Source organism: Haemaphysalis longicornis, unplaced genomic scaffold (genome assembly GCF_048455015.1).
Source record: "Haemaphysalis longicornis isolate Haplotype H1 unplaced genomic scaffold, Haemaphysalis longicornis Haplotype H1 scaffold_10, whole genome shotgun sequence".
Taxonomy (NCBI): domain Eukaryota; kingdom Metazoa; phylum Arthropoda; class Arachnida; order Ixodida; family Ixodidae; genus Haemaphysalis; species Haemaphysalis longicornis.
In genome coordinates this window covers 71,323,684-71,339,980 of record NW_027526204.1, presented here as the reverse complement: position 1 = coordinate 71,339,980, position 16,297 = coordinate 71,323,684, and the positions used below count along the sequence as shown (strand labels likewise).

Sequence of the window (16,297 nt, the reverse complement as noted above, 5' to 3'; positions counted from 1 at the left end):
AATCAGAGTGTGGACCACCTCGTCCTTCCTAGAAGACTGCTGGTTCCCGCCCTGCACCCAAGCGCATGACGAACTTGCCGCCATCGTCGAAGCACGCGTACCACCGCCTTTGCGACCACGCTCTAAAAAGTACGCGCATTGTGGACGAGTTTTTTGTTTTTGTAAGTTCTTGTTCGTCATTATTTGAGAAAAAACATAAAAAGGGCAATACGGACAGTTCTACGGACAGTTTTTATAAACAGTATTCTTTGGTTTATTACTGAGCTTTCTTGTCTAGTGAGGCGCCACTGCTGTCGAGGCTACTCATTTGGCCGCTGAGTGAACTCCCCTATCTAATTTAGCTGCCAAATGATGATCGATTGATTGCAGGGTTTAACGCGCCGACGCAGCGCAGGCGAGGAGGCGCGCCGTAGTGGAGGGCTCCGGATTAATTTTGACCATCTGGGGATCTTTAACGTGCGCCGAAATCTCGTACACACGGGCGTTTTTGCTTTTCGCCTCCACCAGAAAAGCGGCCGCCGCGGCCGGGAATCGAACCCGCGACCTCGTGCTCAGCAGGGCAACGCCTTAGCCACTGAGCCACCGCGGCGGGTAAAGCCGCTAAATACCATTCGCCCTGAATGTCACTCGGTATTCTCGTGTAGCGCCGAACTAATGACATTTGTTCTAAATGTCATCAGATCTGCCGTGTGACAGCGGTATAAGAAACACCTGAATGCAAAAGGAGATTTACCGAAGGGATGAAAGAGAGGCAAATACGATGTAGCAGTTACGTCATTTCTAAGTATGGCCAGGCCTTCGCCTTGCAAGCACTGACGCATACCCGAGTGTCCCAAGGAATGTTTTTTCAACCCAATCCTGGCACAAGGAATCTGCGGGTTCGATTCCCTGCCGCGGCGGCCGCTTTTCTGGTGACGCGAAAGGCAAAAATGCCCGCGTGTACACGAGATTTCGGCGCACGTTCAAGATCCCCGGGTGGTCAAAATTAATCCGTAGCCCTCCACTACGGCACGCCTCATCGCCTGCATTGCGTCAGCGCGTTAAACCCTACAACCAATCATGTCAAATCTACTGCGTGGGTGCGCGACATTGAACGGCTTTTTCTGTAACCATTTTTTGCACCCGAAAGCATCTGATTTAAGTTACTTTGTTGGCTCCATTGGTAAGCACGCCGGAGGCCATAAAGTTGCGGGAACCTGGTCCTTCGAAAAATATGAGGACGAAGTGACGTTTCAACACACAGGATATACAGCATAGCTGCGCGCTATGGACCAGCAGCGCCCTCTCTTAGAAGGAATCAGAAGGAATTGCGAACAGGGACTAAGAGAACGTTCGTTGCGTGCAAGGGTCCCTTGCGGCTGGTAAAGTGAGTCGGGTATTTCCCGTATGTACACCTCTGTTATCGCGTCGTTCTCAAACGCGCTGCTTCTCTGACCCGTTCCGTTTCACCCTATTCCACAACACCACCCTGTGTACTGTCCAGGTTGCTTCTTGGTACGCGTTTGTATGGAGTAATGTTATAGGCTTTGAAATGGTCTGGTGTTTATGGATAGTAATTGGTTTGTGCAACAAATGCAAGAATCATAGCAACGTTGTACTTTAGCAGACATATTACAAGACTGTGTGAGGAAACTGGGTGTACCCAGCGTGTACAATCGCCATAAGCAGGTCATGTTACGGGAAAGGTGATTTTCTTCATTGTGATGAAGTTGTGGTTAGGGTTCTGCTTGCCGAAATAATGTATAGCTTCTAATTGGCGTCAAGGTACGGTTAGACACCCCCACCCCTGCAGCATTCGATCGGTTAACCTCTCCACGAGTGAGACTGAAGATACGTGATTTCCGCGCAACTTTTTGGAGAGCCTAACAGCGGGATGACTGCCTTCGATTTGTACTTGCAAGCAGTCTGTTCCCGTACCATCATTAGTTTTTTTTTTCAGGCGCAGTGCCTAGAGTGTCGTCTGGCGACATTCGAATTTTTCGTACTGGGCTGTTACATGCCAAAGAGTCTGCCGTTGGGGTGTAGAGGTTGTGCTTGGCTTCCTGTTACTCATACTCAGGGTGGTGGTTCAAGTCAGGCTTCTGCCGGCTTTGTTTTTTTAGCGAGAGCTACACTGGCCGTGCTGCGCATGCGCGAGGAGCAGTGACGTCACACGGCGCACAGAACGTTGTTCGCTGCCCCGCGTCTCTTACACACAACCCACGCGCCCAGCGTCTTTGCCGACCTCAGTTCCGCACGAGGCGGCCTTGTCCACTTGATGATATTGCCGCGAACCATGCATGCGAGGGGTGGCCGGGTGTGTAGCTGATTGCTCGTGCGTCGCAGCAACACCGGCGTGCGCCTGTGGAACCAGCTTAGCTCTGGGGCGATTGGTGACGCTGCGCCGGAGCCGCTTGATAAATATACATGTGTCACATAATGCGTATACCGTGTGTGTGTCATTGAAGTGGCAGTAAGCATGACAATCAAGCTAATCCTAAACAACCAGGAGAGCTAAGAATATCCAGCTGAACCTTAGCTCGCGGTATACGTATATCCTGGCTGAGCCAAGCGAAGCCACTGCTAATTTTTTTACCTCTTAATATTATGTATGGCTTAGGTTAGTTTTCGGTGTTTTAAACATTTTTTTCTGTTCGTTGGGTTATGTTAGGTCAATTGACGTTTCGTTACGCTAATAGAGGCGAAGTAGTGCCAAACGCGGCATCTTTCCGTCGAAACACCAATGGACGTCGATTTAGTAACGTGATTATAAGCCTCGAGCGCTGCCTGTAGGGGCGCCACTGAAATCCATCTAGCGGCCCGTTTCGAAAGCAGCCGCGGGAGGCTCCGGCCCGCTCCCTACTGTCGTCGCTGCTTTTATAGCCCGTTCACAACTGAAATTTACGGTTAGTATGTGTTTGAAATACATATTTATGTGGAGAAGTCACTCTGTTCTCAAATGTGGGGTATTTACGAGAGTGTAAACGTTTGTGACTCGATCTTAGTGTGGTACATTCGCTCTGTATAAGCGGCAGGTGTATGTCACAGATTAGTGTCGCCAAGCCGGCATATGCATGGAGCTGATTGCCATTCCACTGCCATGAAATTTATTAACTGTTTCCGTAAGCAGCGTTTCCTCAGATGGTCGTGGTACGACTATACACTATGATGCAAATTGGTTTTGTGTGCTTACTATAATCTATAGCGTATAGCCCTCATACCTGACAGCACACCAGTTACGCTTGCCAATATATTGCCTCGGATATTGGCCACTACCCTGAAGAAGGAATACGGCATAAATTTCACGAACATTCTACGAAAGAAGTACGGTGGATAATACAAACTTTTACCCGGGAATCAGCCCACGACAAAGAATTTAATTCTGGCTCGTCTTGTCCTGAGGTGAGCGCGCGCAATCATTCGTCATGCATCCTCCGCGGGCAGCACGGCGATGGGCTTATGGAGTAAGCGTGCACGTACACGCGAATAAGCGCTTCTTTGAAACATCACCACATGACACGGGGAGCCTGCAGAATCTAGCTCGATCTAAGATCAGAGGGCCTTATCAGATACCACACTTCCCAACGACACCTTTTATCCTTTGCGAACACTGCCCACCCTGTACTTAAAAAAATGCGTCCGCGAATGATCAGCTGTTCGTTGAAGTGGAAAAACAGAAGAAAGTGAACGCGCAGCTAGTGTGTGTGTGTGTGTGTGATTTCTAAAACGTTCACTCCTTTATTTCGTACCGCATTCAGACACAACGAAGGTGACCCCCCTCCACCCCCCGTCCTGCGAAATAGCAGTGCATTTCGCACCTGCTTGGGTCTGCCCTACCTGGCGGAAGTTTAAACGAACGTTTTTAGCATTTCCGGAGCTGCACATGGTTTTTTGTTAATTCCCGTACGAGAATTATTCTGCTTCTTTCCGACTTGCAGTCCATTTATTATTCCGCGATTTCATTAACTCTTTGGTTTTTGCTATAAGGCGTGAGTGTGCACATATTTAATGACGCAGAGCCTTTTACCATGCTTAACATTTTCGCGTGGCTTATATTCCCACAAATGTTTGCCGTGTATTGGGATAATCATATCCCCGAGACGTATTTTTCTACGACGTATATATTTACAAACGAAGCCGCATTCTTTGTACGCGCTGCAAGACGGAACCAACCCCTTACTGTGCCAGTATCCCGTCTAAACGAGGTGGCAGACCCGTCGCGGTGGCTCAGTGGCTAAGGCGTTGCGCAGCTGAGCACGAGGTCACGGGCTGGATTCCCGGCCGCGGCGGCCGCTTTTCTGATGGAGGTGAAAAGCGAAAACGCCCGTGTGTACGAGATTTCGGCGCACGTTAAAGACCCCGAGGTGGTCAAAATTAACCCGGAGCCCTCCACTACGGCGCGCCCCATCGTCTGCGTTGCGTCGGCGGGTTAAACCCCACAATCAAAAATCAAATCGGCCGTAAAATTCACTTGTACCTGACGTGTTCGGAGGTGACAGTGGTGGTTTGCTGCTGCCGTCGCTGATGTCCGTAAGAACGGTCTGGAGGAAGTGCGCAGAACCGCGTCCCCGGATAGTTTTTGTTGGCGTTCGAGCACTCTACCAAGCCGCCGCAGTTTTTAAGGCAAAGCTTTGTGCCTCTGCCAGCCAACGGTTTAGTCGTACGCACCACAAAAACTCGGAACCAGGCTAAATAAAACTACTCGCACCGCCATGGATCGAACCTGGGCCCGAAGAGAAGCGTATCGAGATCCCATCGTCGTAGCGACTAAGCTACGCCCACACGTGGAGACGGGGGAGACAGACGCTGGTTTTGATTCAGCGGCTGGGGAGGGGGAGGGTGCTTTTGGCGCGAATCCCAGGTAACAGCTGGCAGGATCTCTGGCTTCACTCTTTGTAGAGCCACGTGTGGGAATTTAGGTGACGTCGCTTGGGGAATTGCTGTGTGTGTCGTTTACAGCTTTGCTTTCCAAGCACCTTCGCAGCGTGGATTGGAGCCAACTTTCTTGAAGTTTCTTAAACGTACCATCTGCTTACAGACGCGACGATAACGAGTTTATGGCGCGGAAAGGCGAAAAGAAACGAAAGAGAGCCAAAACATTGCATGCCCTCCTATCCGCAAACCCAGCGCTCATCCCGTAGACGCCACGGAGGAGCAGCGGCAGGCGGCGCAGCCGTCGCGAAGCTCGAGGCGTATGGTACCGTTGGACGGCGCTCTAGACAGCCGAACAAGAATAGTATGGGCCCTCACCATACGCAGCATGTTCTTGGCGGGCGGGAAGCGTCCCAGCTGCCCCTTGGCGATCCGCGACCGGTAGTTGTTGTGCGCGTCCAGCAGAGCCTGCTTCTCCGCCGCGCTGAGACCGGACTTGACGAGGACGCAATTCCCTGGTCGTGGCTTGCACGCCGTATGCATCACAGAGCTGCTCCTGTACTGGGGCAGGCAGGAGGCATCGGCACAGCCGCAGAAATGCAGGGTCAGCGCCGTCGCAGTCAGGACGGAGATCGGCGTGGGGAACCCGGTTCTCATGGCTGCGAATCACGAATTAACCCTCTTCTTCTGCGTCGTCCTCTGCCGAAACACTCGGGCGCGCGCTCGCTGAAAAATCGAAAGGTTTGTAAATTTGCAGTCAGTAAGGCCGGCAATGTTACTTCGGCTGTAACATTTTGGGATGAAAACCAGCAGAAAGCAACGCGGCGATGAAGGCAAACAAAACGACGCTATGGTTGTTGTTCCTTCGAGCAAGGCACATACCCAATAAGGGCATCGGCCAATCATTCCTCTAGGTCTCCAGTGGTGCGGTCTCTAGGTCTCCATCGTCATCGTCTTTTTCACTCTGCTTCATTTTTGTTTTCTCTTTGGCTGTTTTATTTTTCTCCGTAAGCTATTGGTGCGTATCCAAGGATTGGTAGTTTTTATCTTTTCGGAATCTTCTTATTCGTTATTGTAAGCCTCACATATTCTTTCTTACCATAACTGCGCTTTGTACTTTTCTTGATGCCTTCTGTTTACTTGTGTAGCCTTCAATGCAGCTCTCCATCACAAATGTCTAACTCGAAGGTATCGGCGCAATAATTCGTGTAGTGTCGCTGCGGCGACGGCCCCTAAGGGCGCGGCAGAGAGAGGTAGGCTTTTTGAAGGGAAAAATCCAAAAAGAGAATTATTCAAGATGGCGTCGCCTTTTATTATTTCGTCACAGCCCCCTGGTGGTAGGCCACCGAAGCGCTGAGATCCAAAAACTCCGACATGGGCGGACGACACCCGTTATCCAAACAAGATGAAAACTCCTGTAAAGCAATGCAATGCATTCCGTTGACGGATCTAACAGTTCCAAATTCAATCCCAAAACCAAATACGTGTAACGCTGCAATCCAAACTACCGCCAAAGACACATAGCAGATGCAAACCAATGAGGCGAATCCGTACTCGCAATTCACCTGCGTAAGGAGCCGCGCTAAGCAGACGAGACATTATGCAAAACAGCGTAGGTCTTGAGGTAAGACGTGCATTGTACGCATTTTAAGGACAACAGTTGCATGAGGAATACTACCGCAAGACATGGTGTAAGACATGATGACATGCATTGTACCTTTTTTAAATTGGTCATGTCAAGAGATTATGGACCTCAAGGAAACCCTGAGCAACATGTGGAGAGAGAGAGAGAGAGAGAGAGAGAGAGAGAGAGAGAGAGAGAGAGAGAGAGAGAGAGAGAGAGAGAGAGAGAGAGAGAGAGAGAGAGAGAGAGAGAGAATAAACTTTATTTATTGAGAAAAAAATAAAATGGAGTCTTCGGGGAGGCTACGCTAGTTCAGGACGTTTTGAGCTCGGGCCGCGTGCACAGCCCTCTCGACCAGCTAACGCTGATCCTCGAGGGTGGGTCTGGCCCAAGGTGGGTCTGGCCAAATTGGGGCGGGGAAGCAGGGCTTGGTCGCAGCCTCCTACAATATGATAGAGTGTCCCGGGGGCCTCGCAGAAGCGGCACTGCGAGGGGAAACAGGTAGGGGCCAAAATGTGACTTCTGGTGGGGTGGGGGAAAGTATTCGTTTGAAGGGCTCGGAGGAGTCGCTCCAGCTCTCTGGGGAGTTGTTTGTGCGCTGGGGGGTAATGCTGTCGCTCTAGTCGGTAGTGTTGTGTGATTTCTTGGTACGTGACCATCGGGTGCATGCGCTCAGGGTCAATAGCAAACTGTGGTGGTTGAGCCGTCACTCGGTGGGGTGGGTTCGCCTCAGTCCGGGTACCCTTGGGCTTTGGCTGCAAGCATCCTGGCACGGGTGACTAGAAAGATCTGGTCAACGGGACGGTAACTGGTCAGCAGGCCCTCCCACTGCTCGGGGGAAGGGTTTGGATTGGGGATTAACGATGGGGTGTTTTGACAGGCCCACACCATGTGGTAGGTAGTTTTAAGAGGGGGGCAGAAAGGACAGGTGAGGGGCTATTAGGCAGGAAAAATAGAGTGAAGGGTGGACGCGTTGTGATAGGTGTTTGTTTATAATCGACGTCAGATGATTGCTTCCTCCGCGGTTAGTTGAGGGTGAGGTTGAGGCAAAATGAGGCGAAAATAAGGAAAAGAGTGACACGAGGACCACTATGACTACTACCACCCCTTGTAGTGTCGCGACAGCGACGGCCCCTCAGGGTACAACAGAGAGACGTACGTTCGTTGAAGGGGAAAATCCAAAGAGAGCATTATTCAAAATGGCGTCGCTTTTTATTACCTCGCCACAGCCCTCTGGTGGTATTCCACCGAAGCACCGAGATCCAAAATCTCCGATACTACACGTAGGTGCTCCATAGGTTGCTGAAGCAAAAGCTCGGGGATAGTGCAGTGATTGTTCGTTGTAATCTCATTCTGTGGGACCGGGTTTCGAACATCGGATACACCTCATTTTGCTTTGTTTGCTTTCATTCTCTTTGCACTGTCGGCCATTTTTCGGTCGATTGTTATGTCCCGGTTTCATCGCGGTTTCATTAATAGGGCGCTCATTGGGTTCGCATTACTAGTTATTTCGATCCAGGGAATTTTGTGTTGGCCGACGGTGCTTGTGTTTTCTCAATTTGCACTAGCGCTATGAAACCTTTTCGAAGTCGATGTTCTGAACTCTGGGATGATCCATTGCGGATGTGCATTTGTTCGTGGCCGTGGGAGCGCTGGGGGTGTAGTTTGGTCGGGTGGTGCAGGCTTTGCTTGATATGCCGGAAATTGCTCCACCCGAGTGGCACCCAACGTGTCAAATATATGCCTCCTTCACCATGAGTCCGTTTGTTGTGTGCCACGAAGGATAGGCGCGCGATAGCCCCACTGGAAAAATAACGTCGTCCAGATTGGCTTGGGAGGCTGTTAACTTGCGTATCTCGGAGTATAATGTTGTCCACTCTGAGGCGGATGGGTTAGGCGAAGCTTATGTGGATAGGGTTCTGTGTATACTTGAGGTCTGAGAACAAAAAAATAACACAGTCCCCTTCCACTCTGTGAAGAAGGACGACCAGCAAAGCTTTGGTACGGAGCCTCAACGTGGCCGGGTCGTAGTCCAAGCGGGGCGCGAAGCAAAATACGTTCGCTTGTTACTTGCGATTGAGCATGCTTCCTGGTTAATTACCTGAATGAAATGTTGGCGAACTAGAGTTTAATATAGTGAAGAAAAATGGCACTGTCCATTTACCTCCTGTAGAAGTCCATGTAGTGACAGAAGATGAGGATTCCACAATATTTACTACTTCACTGGGAACTATGTCAATTTGAAAAGTAAGTCAAACTCGCAGGAATGTTAAAGTCATCTTAGCGGCTAATTTTCATATAGTTTGTTTCCGGATAGTTTCACTAAAGCAGGAGTTAGAGCCACTTTCTGTAATGACATGCCCTCCAAAAATGGACGCGCTTCACTGTACTGGGCGTGCTCAATGTGTGAAAGCCATCCTATGAAGACCAACCTTACGACGACCTTTTAAAGTCGGCTGCACCTTTCGACTCAAATGCATTGCTGGGAAGACAAATATGAAGGCCTTAGGACTTTTTCATTTTTTTGTAAGTTTTCCATACGCTGAAGTTGTGGTACACAGTTTTACAAAGCCGGGGGTTTGAGTCGGCGTCGCGACGTGGCCTGCGCTCGCGTGCGATTCTTGTCTACATCGCTCTGTTGCCGGAAGTGATCTTCTAGAGACGTGCCATGGACAACTGGGCTGGAAAAACCCCCTCTGTGAAAGTGCTAACCTTGAAAAAAAGCTGTGGTTGGTTCCTCTGTCATAGGAATCGGTAAAACACGAAAGTGAAATGTGCAGCGACATCTGCAGCTGAGCATGATTGCGGGTGGGCGGCTGTCGTGTGGCTGTGTTTGGCATGTGACGTCCTGCTTGCGGGTTGCTTCGGAAAAGGTGTACTGGCGTCATTTCTGTGACGGATATGACGCCAGTGAAATCTTGGTGTATCCCGGCATAAAACACTTTCGTGTTAAAATATAAAACCCGAAAATGAACAACCCCAAGTATAACGTACTCTTTAGTACTAAAGGTTGCTTCCCCGCAAGAAGACCCTGTGTGCACCCTGTGTGCACCCTGTGTGCAAGGAAGGGTGCACCCTCTACAGGCCGCTTGCTTCGTTCTACTGGCGTCAGTTCCGTGAGGGATATGACTGCAGTGAAATCTTCGTGCATCCCAGAATAAAACACTTTCATGTTAAAAACGAACGTTCTGGCCTGTGCCGTATTTGCACGCTGTCTCCATCAAATTCGTACGCCATCCAAAACATGATTTGTCAGGCGTTTGGGAGCGTGAGCCGTTCGTGTTGGTGCGTTTGTTTGTTTGCGTGATTGTTTTCTCTTACTTGATTCCGCATTTGCTTTAACTGCACAAGGTAAGGTTCTCCACTTCGAGGTTGGCTGTCCTCTCGTTGGGGAGGGCGTGTATAGTGCGCACTGACGAGGAACAGCTGTCCTACGAAGAGCGACGACGAGGACGGATACTTTTTAAGTGGCATGGTTGGCGAGTCCTATTCGCAAACTCAAAACAAAACTTTTAGATTGAACCATGGAACTACCACATCAAAAGTCAATGTATCGTTGAAGGCATTGGCATAATTTGCCCAGTTTTGAACACGTGCTAATTGTATATATAAAAAGGCAATTCTACTTTAAGAGGAAGAAATAGTGGTCTGTGTATTTTGCACAATTGGTATGTCTTTATATAATCGCGTAAGCATAGTTTCCTTCCATCCACTTAAAGAAGACACAAGGTAGGCTTGGGGGAGGGGGGGGGGGAGAGGGGGACGAAACCCACCACATATCGCAATTGGAAGCACTGAGCACGTAAAAATGAACGAACAGCTTTTATGGAGGGAAAAGGGCCTCCAGACCACAAGGGAAAAAAGCGAGGGTGGAATAATTGTTTTGTGCAAAGAGGAGGAGCAGGAGGAGGAAAAACTTTATTAAAATGCATCATTAAGCGTCGAGAATGTCCCGGGCCAGGTTCACTAACGCCAACTAGTCTTTGAGCTGGTCCGAGGCTAGCCAACTCCGCCACGTCGAAGGAGGAGGGTGGGGAAAATGTGGAGACTGAATTGCAATGGAGCCTATTGATCTTCCTATCATCACCCCTCCGGCACAGCTCCCAGATAACCTCAGGATAGCTCCCATCCCAAAAAAAGTTGCAGCTGATAGCAATCCAGGGAAACGGCGTACTCGCGTTGTCAATCATGTCCATCCAACTGATTCTACGATCGTCTACACGGATGCATTACGGACGCATGTGGGAGCAGCCGCCTAGTCCATCGCAAGTGGCAATGAAGTCGGGACACACACCCTTGGTCCTTTCACTAATCCCCCACCTACGGCGACTCTAGAGACCCTCCCAATAATCACCAGTATTCAGGATCTCTCCTTAGCCCCCCCTAACCCCTCATGATATACCATATACACTGATTCGATGCAGGCGATTCGCGCAATTCACATGGGTAGGATTCCTGCAGAACTGCAGTATGATCTACGCAAAGCCCTAACACAGCTACGTCCCCACACTGTCACACTGAAGTGGATTCCTGGTCACGCTAGAGTCCCAGGCAATGAGGTAGTGCATAGCCTCGCCCGCGAACTTCTGCACCGGGCGCCTGGGATTCCCTGGCCTTATCCACCGACGAGGGACACTACTCTCCACTACAAACAAGAAATAAAGCTTCACTACAAGAACATTAGAGAAACCCTTCGCACACTTCCTGTTCCAGACAAATCTGTAACCACCGCGAAACTACCGATTCTTCGACGCATACAGTTAAATACTCTCCTTACACCTGCTCATTCCTTTCTCTACCGTCTCCGACACTCACCAGCATGTCCAAATTGTCCCGTACGCTAATTTAGAACACTGCATATTCTCCTGCCCCATTGCAATTCAGTTTTGTGCAATCATATGCAGGGAGGAACATAGGGGAGAGAGAGAGAGAGAGAGACAAACATTTATTTTAGTAATGAGCAGGAGGATGTTCTTAGGGCCTCCACCCAGTGAGAGGCATCCTTATTCCAAGATGCCTTGGAGCTGGCTGGCCGTCCGGGCCCGTTCCACCAGTCGGCGCTGGTCCGAGAGCTCGGAGCTTGTCAGCTGCTCCACCCACTGCTCATAGGTAGGGTTGGAATTTGGGGTTAGAGTGGGGGTCCGTTGGCACTCCCATACCACGTGGTATAGGGTGCCAGCAACAGGGCAAAAGTTACAGGTGGCAGGGTATTGGGTGGGGTCCATAGCGTTCAGTAGGGTGTTATGGGGATACGAATTGGTTTGGAGGCGCCGGAAAGTGGTTTCTTCGTCGCGTGTTAGTTGTGCATGAGGTGGCGGGAAGCGACGGCGGTCGTTTTTGTAGTGGGATAAGATTTCGGTGTATGTATGGATTGGTGCTGGCTTTGAGGCGCTTCGGTCGTTGTTTTCTCCCTCTGAGGTAACGGCCCGGTGTGTATGAGCACGGGCAGCGGCGTGTGCCGCCTCGTTCCCTTCGAGGGACTGGTGGCCGGGTGACCGGATGAAACATAGGGGAGGGCGCGGCCCCAAAGCTCACACTACTCATCCGTATGTTTTGTAGCGTAAGCTACACTGGCCGAAGTTGAGCAGTTTCGCGTGGACGTTGTAAGGGCCATGCTGCGCAAGCGCGAGGAGCATTGGATTGTATTGGATTTGGATATTGATCGGATTGGATTAAATTAAATTAAATTAAATTAAATAAATTAAATTAAATTAAATTAAATTAAATTAAATTAAATTAAATTAAATTGGATTGGTTCGGAAATTCAATCCAATCGGAGTACGGGTGTGTGGAAAATTGAATCTGCACATTCGCCGGTTTGAGCATTCTAGAGGAGCGACGTCATAGCCGCGGCAGGCGCACTGGCGCCGGCGCGTGCCCAGCTGTGCGCCTCCCTTGCTCAGTAGCCAAGTCTGACGGTGCGCCGGAGCCACTTGATAGTCGTTTCGCGTGGCTCCTGGAAAGCCCTGCTGCGCATACGCGAGGAGCAGTGACTGGACGGGACTGGATTGGATTGGATTGGAAATCGTTTTAGCAGCAGTAAGCATGATAATGAGCTAATCCTAGACAACCAGGAAACCGATAAATAACCAGCTGAACCTTAGCTCACGCTACGTATATCCTGGCATAGCCGAGCTAGCCACTGCTAATTTTTTTTATAACTTAGCACACTATACACACTGCATTTCTGAAATATTGATTGCTCACACAATACCTGCGTTCTGTGACACAATATTGGAATCGACGAGGGCGAGCGACGGATGACCTCGGATGTTGCAGGCGCTGCAGTGCACGCCGGCATCTTCAACAGCCGCTATTCTCAGTGAACTGGTCAACCTTGGAGGTAAATCACACAGTTTTATTACGTAAAGCTCTTACATTCTGTTGGCCATGCATACGAGGTAGCGCGCGAAACAATCACGACGATTTTGCTGTTAGGCTTACGGTAAATAGTTGCACTTGATTACCTTGCGAACTACCCAGCACGTAAATTCCACCAGTGATTAAGCATTGTGCCGTTCGTTTTCTGCATGCAAAGCTCGACGAGTAGAGGTTGATATTCCTGGACGATGCACTAAATGGGTTTAAGCAATTGTTGCTGTAATTATAAGTGAAATGGGGTTGCTGATTCTGCTAAGCGTGGCGTAAGCGCTGCCGCTGATAGGCTGATCGAGCACGTGAGTTCAAACGCCCTCACGGTCAGGCGCTTGCTTTTAGTCGCACTGCCAGTCACCGGAATAGTTGGCTATGAACTGATTGAACGCACGCTTTTATAACTGATAGAGAATTTCATGGTACCGATGGAATTACTCAGGAGTGTGTCGGCGGCCATAGTCAGTTGCAAGTCGATTTTTTGTTGTCGTGTGCTAATTATTGTCGTCGCTTACTTTTCTTTATCAACCAACGTAACACCAATCTACGGTCAATTGGTTCCTGATAAACCACATGCAGAGCAGCTGTGATTAATTGTTAGGTGTTAGCATCGCTAGCATTCAATTCCACGTACTCACTCAATATGCGCTGCACTAGCGCAGCCAGACTGTTTTCTTGTCTTTCATTCTTCAGTAAACGTCTGTCCACTCCCTTCCATTCTTTTTCTGGTTATCTGTACAACCGCGTTTGCAGCACGGTGCTGCCTGGTACACAAGTCGATGCTGTACGGCATAAACCGCGCTTCGAAAACGCAAAAACCGCTTGATGCCATGTCCAGACTACCGACGCAAAAGCCCTATTGTGAGCTATGGACGTAAAAAAAAGGGGAGGAAAACGCCTGTCACGCAGTTCAGTTGGCTGAGACGGGAACTGACGTCATTCTTTATTACGATATTACGGCAGTTGTGGCAACAGTCTGAACCCGGCATCAGTTGTTGGAAAACAGGTGTAAAGGTGCCAACAACGCCGGGAATGAACAGTTCAGAGTTAGCGAGCAACACTGGGTCCACCAATAATCTCGCTACCGGAGCGCTGACGGCGCGGCGCTGCCCACCGGTTCGAGGAGCTGCCACGCTACCCACTGGGCCACATCCGAGCAGCCGGCTCGTTTTAGCAGTCGATCAAGAGGATTGCGGCAGTGTTCAAAGCTAACCACTAGACGGCGGTAGGTGCAACAGGAAGTGGCCTGCCTGCACTGACTTGAAAACGAATGTGGCGCTCCCTCTCTCATGCGATAACGGGCATGTGCTCCCTCTTTGTAGTAATATACAGTGGTTGTGCCACTAAGGTTGTCGGCAAGGGCTAATAGACCTACACTATCAATATAACGTACACAGCAGAAAACAGAATAGTCACCGCCTGCGGCACTGTACTTCGTCGTATAATTTCGGTGGTCTTACTCCGCCGCTGAGCTTCGTTAGTCCGCCTCCCTAAAAAGATATTTTACTCTTCGGTTCCCTGGTCTTAACAAAAGTTACAGAAATTCAGACAATTGTCTACTAATGCGTAGCATCTTATGCCGCTTGTCTAGAATGTGAGTTCTTTGCAGCCAAATATGGCGATGAGTAGCGAAAGACGTATTTTATTCTTTGTAAGTTTTCTTTGGTTTCTCTTCGCGAATGATGTAAATTGATCACATTATCGTGATGAAATGCATTTGCTTGGCTAATAATGTTTTTTTTTTCTTCATAGATGCAAGGCGTACTGCAAAGCTGGTCCCCTTACTCTATTTTTTATTCGTATTTACAACGTTGTTTTCCGGATATTTTTGTTTATTCTTCGGGTTTTGCGGGAGATGCATTAGATGAATATTTTTTTTTTTACTTTCTCAGATCGTTCTTGATAAAATTTGTTTTCAATTTTTGTTATTTTTCGGTTTTTAAAAATTCTGTCCGGTCAATTATCTCCATTTATACTGCTCTTCCTTGATTATCGGTCCCGGATCGTCCGCGGACTGCGCGACGCGATAAGGTGCTCGAGTTTTAGGTGCGGAGCACCTTAGGACCGCACAATGTCCGTCCGCGTCCGTGCGCATAACATTTACAATTGCAAGAAATCACACAGGATTCGAGCCTGTATCTGGTACACCAGACAGAGTTAGTGTCAGTCGCTCTTACCCATTGGGCTACTACCGTGATAGTACTCGAGACTCAAGCGGCTTACTCCCTCTCCTGTAACGGTGCGGAGTATACCTTAGGACCTCCAAATGTCCGTCCGCGTCCATCTGTACTCACAACACCATCAAGCGAAAATCAAGCGAAATTCGATTTGAACCGTGAGTTGCAGTTTCATTTGGGGAATAATCAAGGTGCAACTCACGGCTCAAATTGAATGACGGTCGGGGCGCAAATCGGATGTCATTCGGGGAGCAAGTTGGATGTCATTTCGAGTCCCCATACTTCGCACCCTCGCCATCATCCACGGAGTGAAGATGCTGCCATTTTTTTTTTCATGTATTCCTATGGGAATTTCGGTCCAAACGCAGTCCCCGGACTGCCCGCGGACTGTCCAGGACTGGTAAATCGAGGATGCCCTCTATTACGACGATTAAAGGTGGAACTTCTGCCAAATGTGCATTTTTAGTCAAATACAGGGCGTTTTTTTTCTTTTGCATACGTTCTTTTGCATACTTTTCTTGTTTATGCTTCGGTTTTGGGGAGATGTATCAGATGCATATTTTTGATTTTATCAGATCATTTTCGCTAAAATTTTTTTTCTATTCTTGTTATTTTTTTGGTTTTTGAAAATTCTGTCCGACCAATTATGTCTATTTACGCTATTATAACGATTACAAGTGTTACTTCCGCCAAATCTGCATTCTTGTGGAAATTCAGGGCGTTACACCGTCCCGGCTGTGGGGGGTACTCGGCAAAGAATGCTACTCATTAACAGGCTCAGCCAGCGTCACCTGTACTGCTTCATTGGCAGTTTTACTATCACGGCCCGGTGCAAGTCGACCAACTGCCTTCAGGTTCACTTTCAGTTAAGGCAGCATCTATGTCAGACAGTACGGTGTTCCAAAGGGTGAGCGCCGACACCACCACCTCTTTCAAAATCCTTCGTACTAACACTTACTTATTTAAATTATAACCACCCCCAGGAGGATTGACACTTTTATATCGCAGGCACAGCTAGTTCACCTCCAGATGGTTTTGTTTGGTATTTAAAGCACCTTGGTCTTTGTTGAGCAATGTTCTGCTGCTTCACTTATGCTTTCCGGCACAAAAAAAAAAAGCGCAGGTCTCACCGAGATTTGAACTCGGATCGCTGGATTCAGAGTCCAGAGTGCTAACCGTTACACCATGAGACCGCACACGCTTCCGACGCCGGGAATCGAACCCGGGCCTTCTGGGTGAAAGCCAGATATCCTAGCCACTAGACCACGCCGGA

At 49.1% G+C, this 16,297-nt stretch overlaps 2 non-coding genes across 2 annotated transcripts; both read right to left on the bottom strand.

The window, feature by feature from the left end:
* Positions 1 to 16,145: 16,145 nt before the first annotated feature.
* Trnaq-cug (transfer RNA glutamine (anticodon CUG)) lies at positions 16,146 to 16,217 on the bottom strand. Its single transcript has one exon. It is a non-coding gene; the product is annotated as a tRNA-Gln (tRNA).
* Positions 16,218 to 16,225: 8 nt separating this feature from the next.
* Trnae-uuc (transfer RNA glutamic acid (anticodon UUC)) lies at positions 16,226 to 16,297 on the bottom strand. The gene has a single exon. It is a non-coding gene; the product is annotated as a tRNA-Glu (tRNA).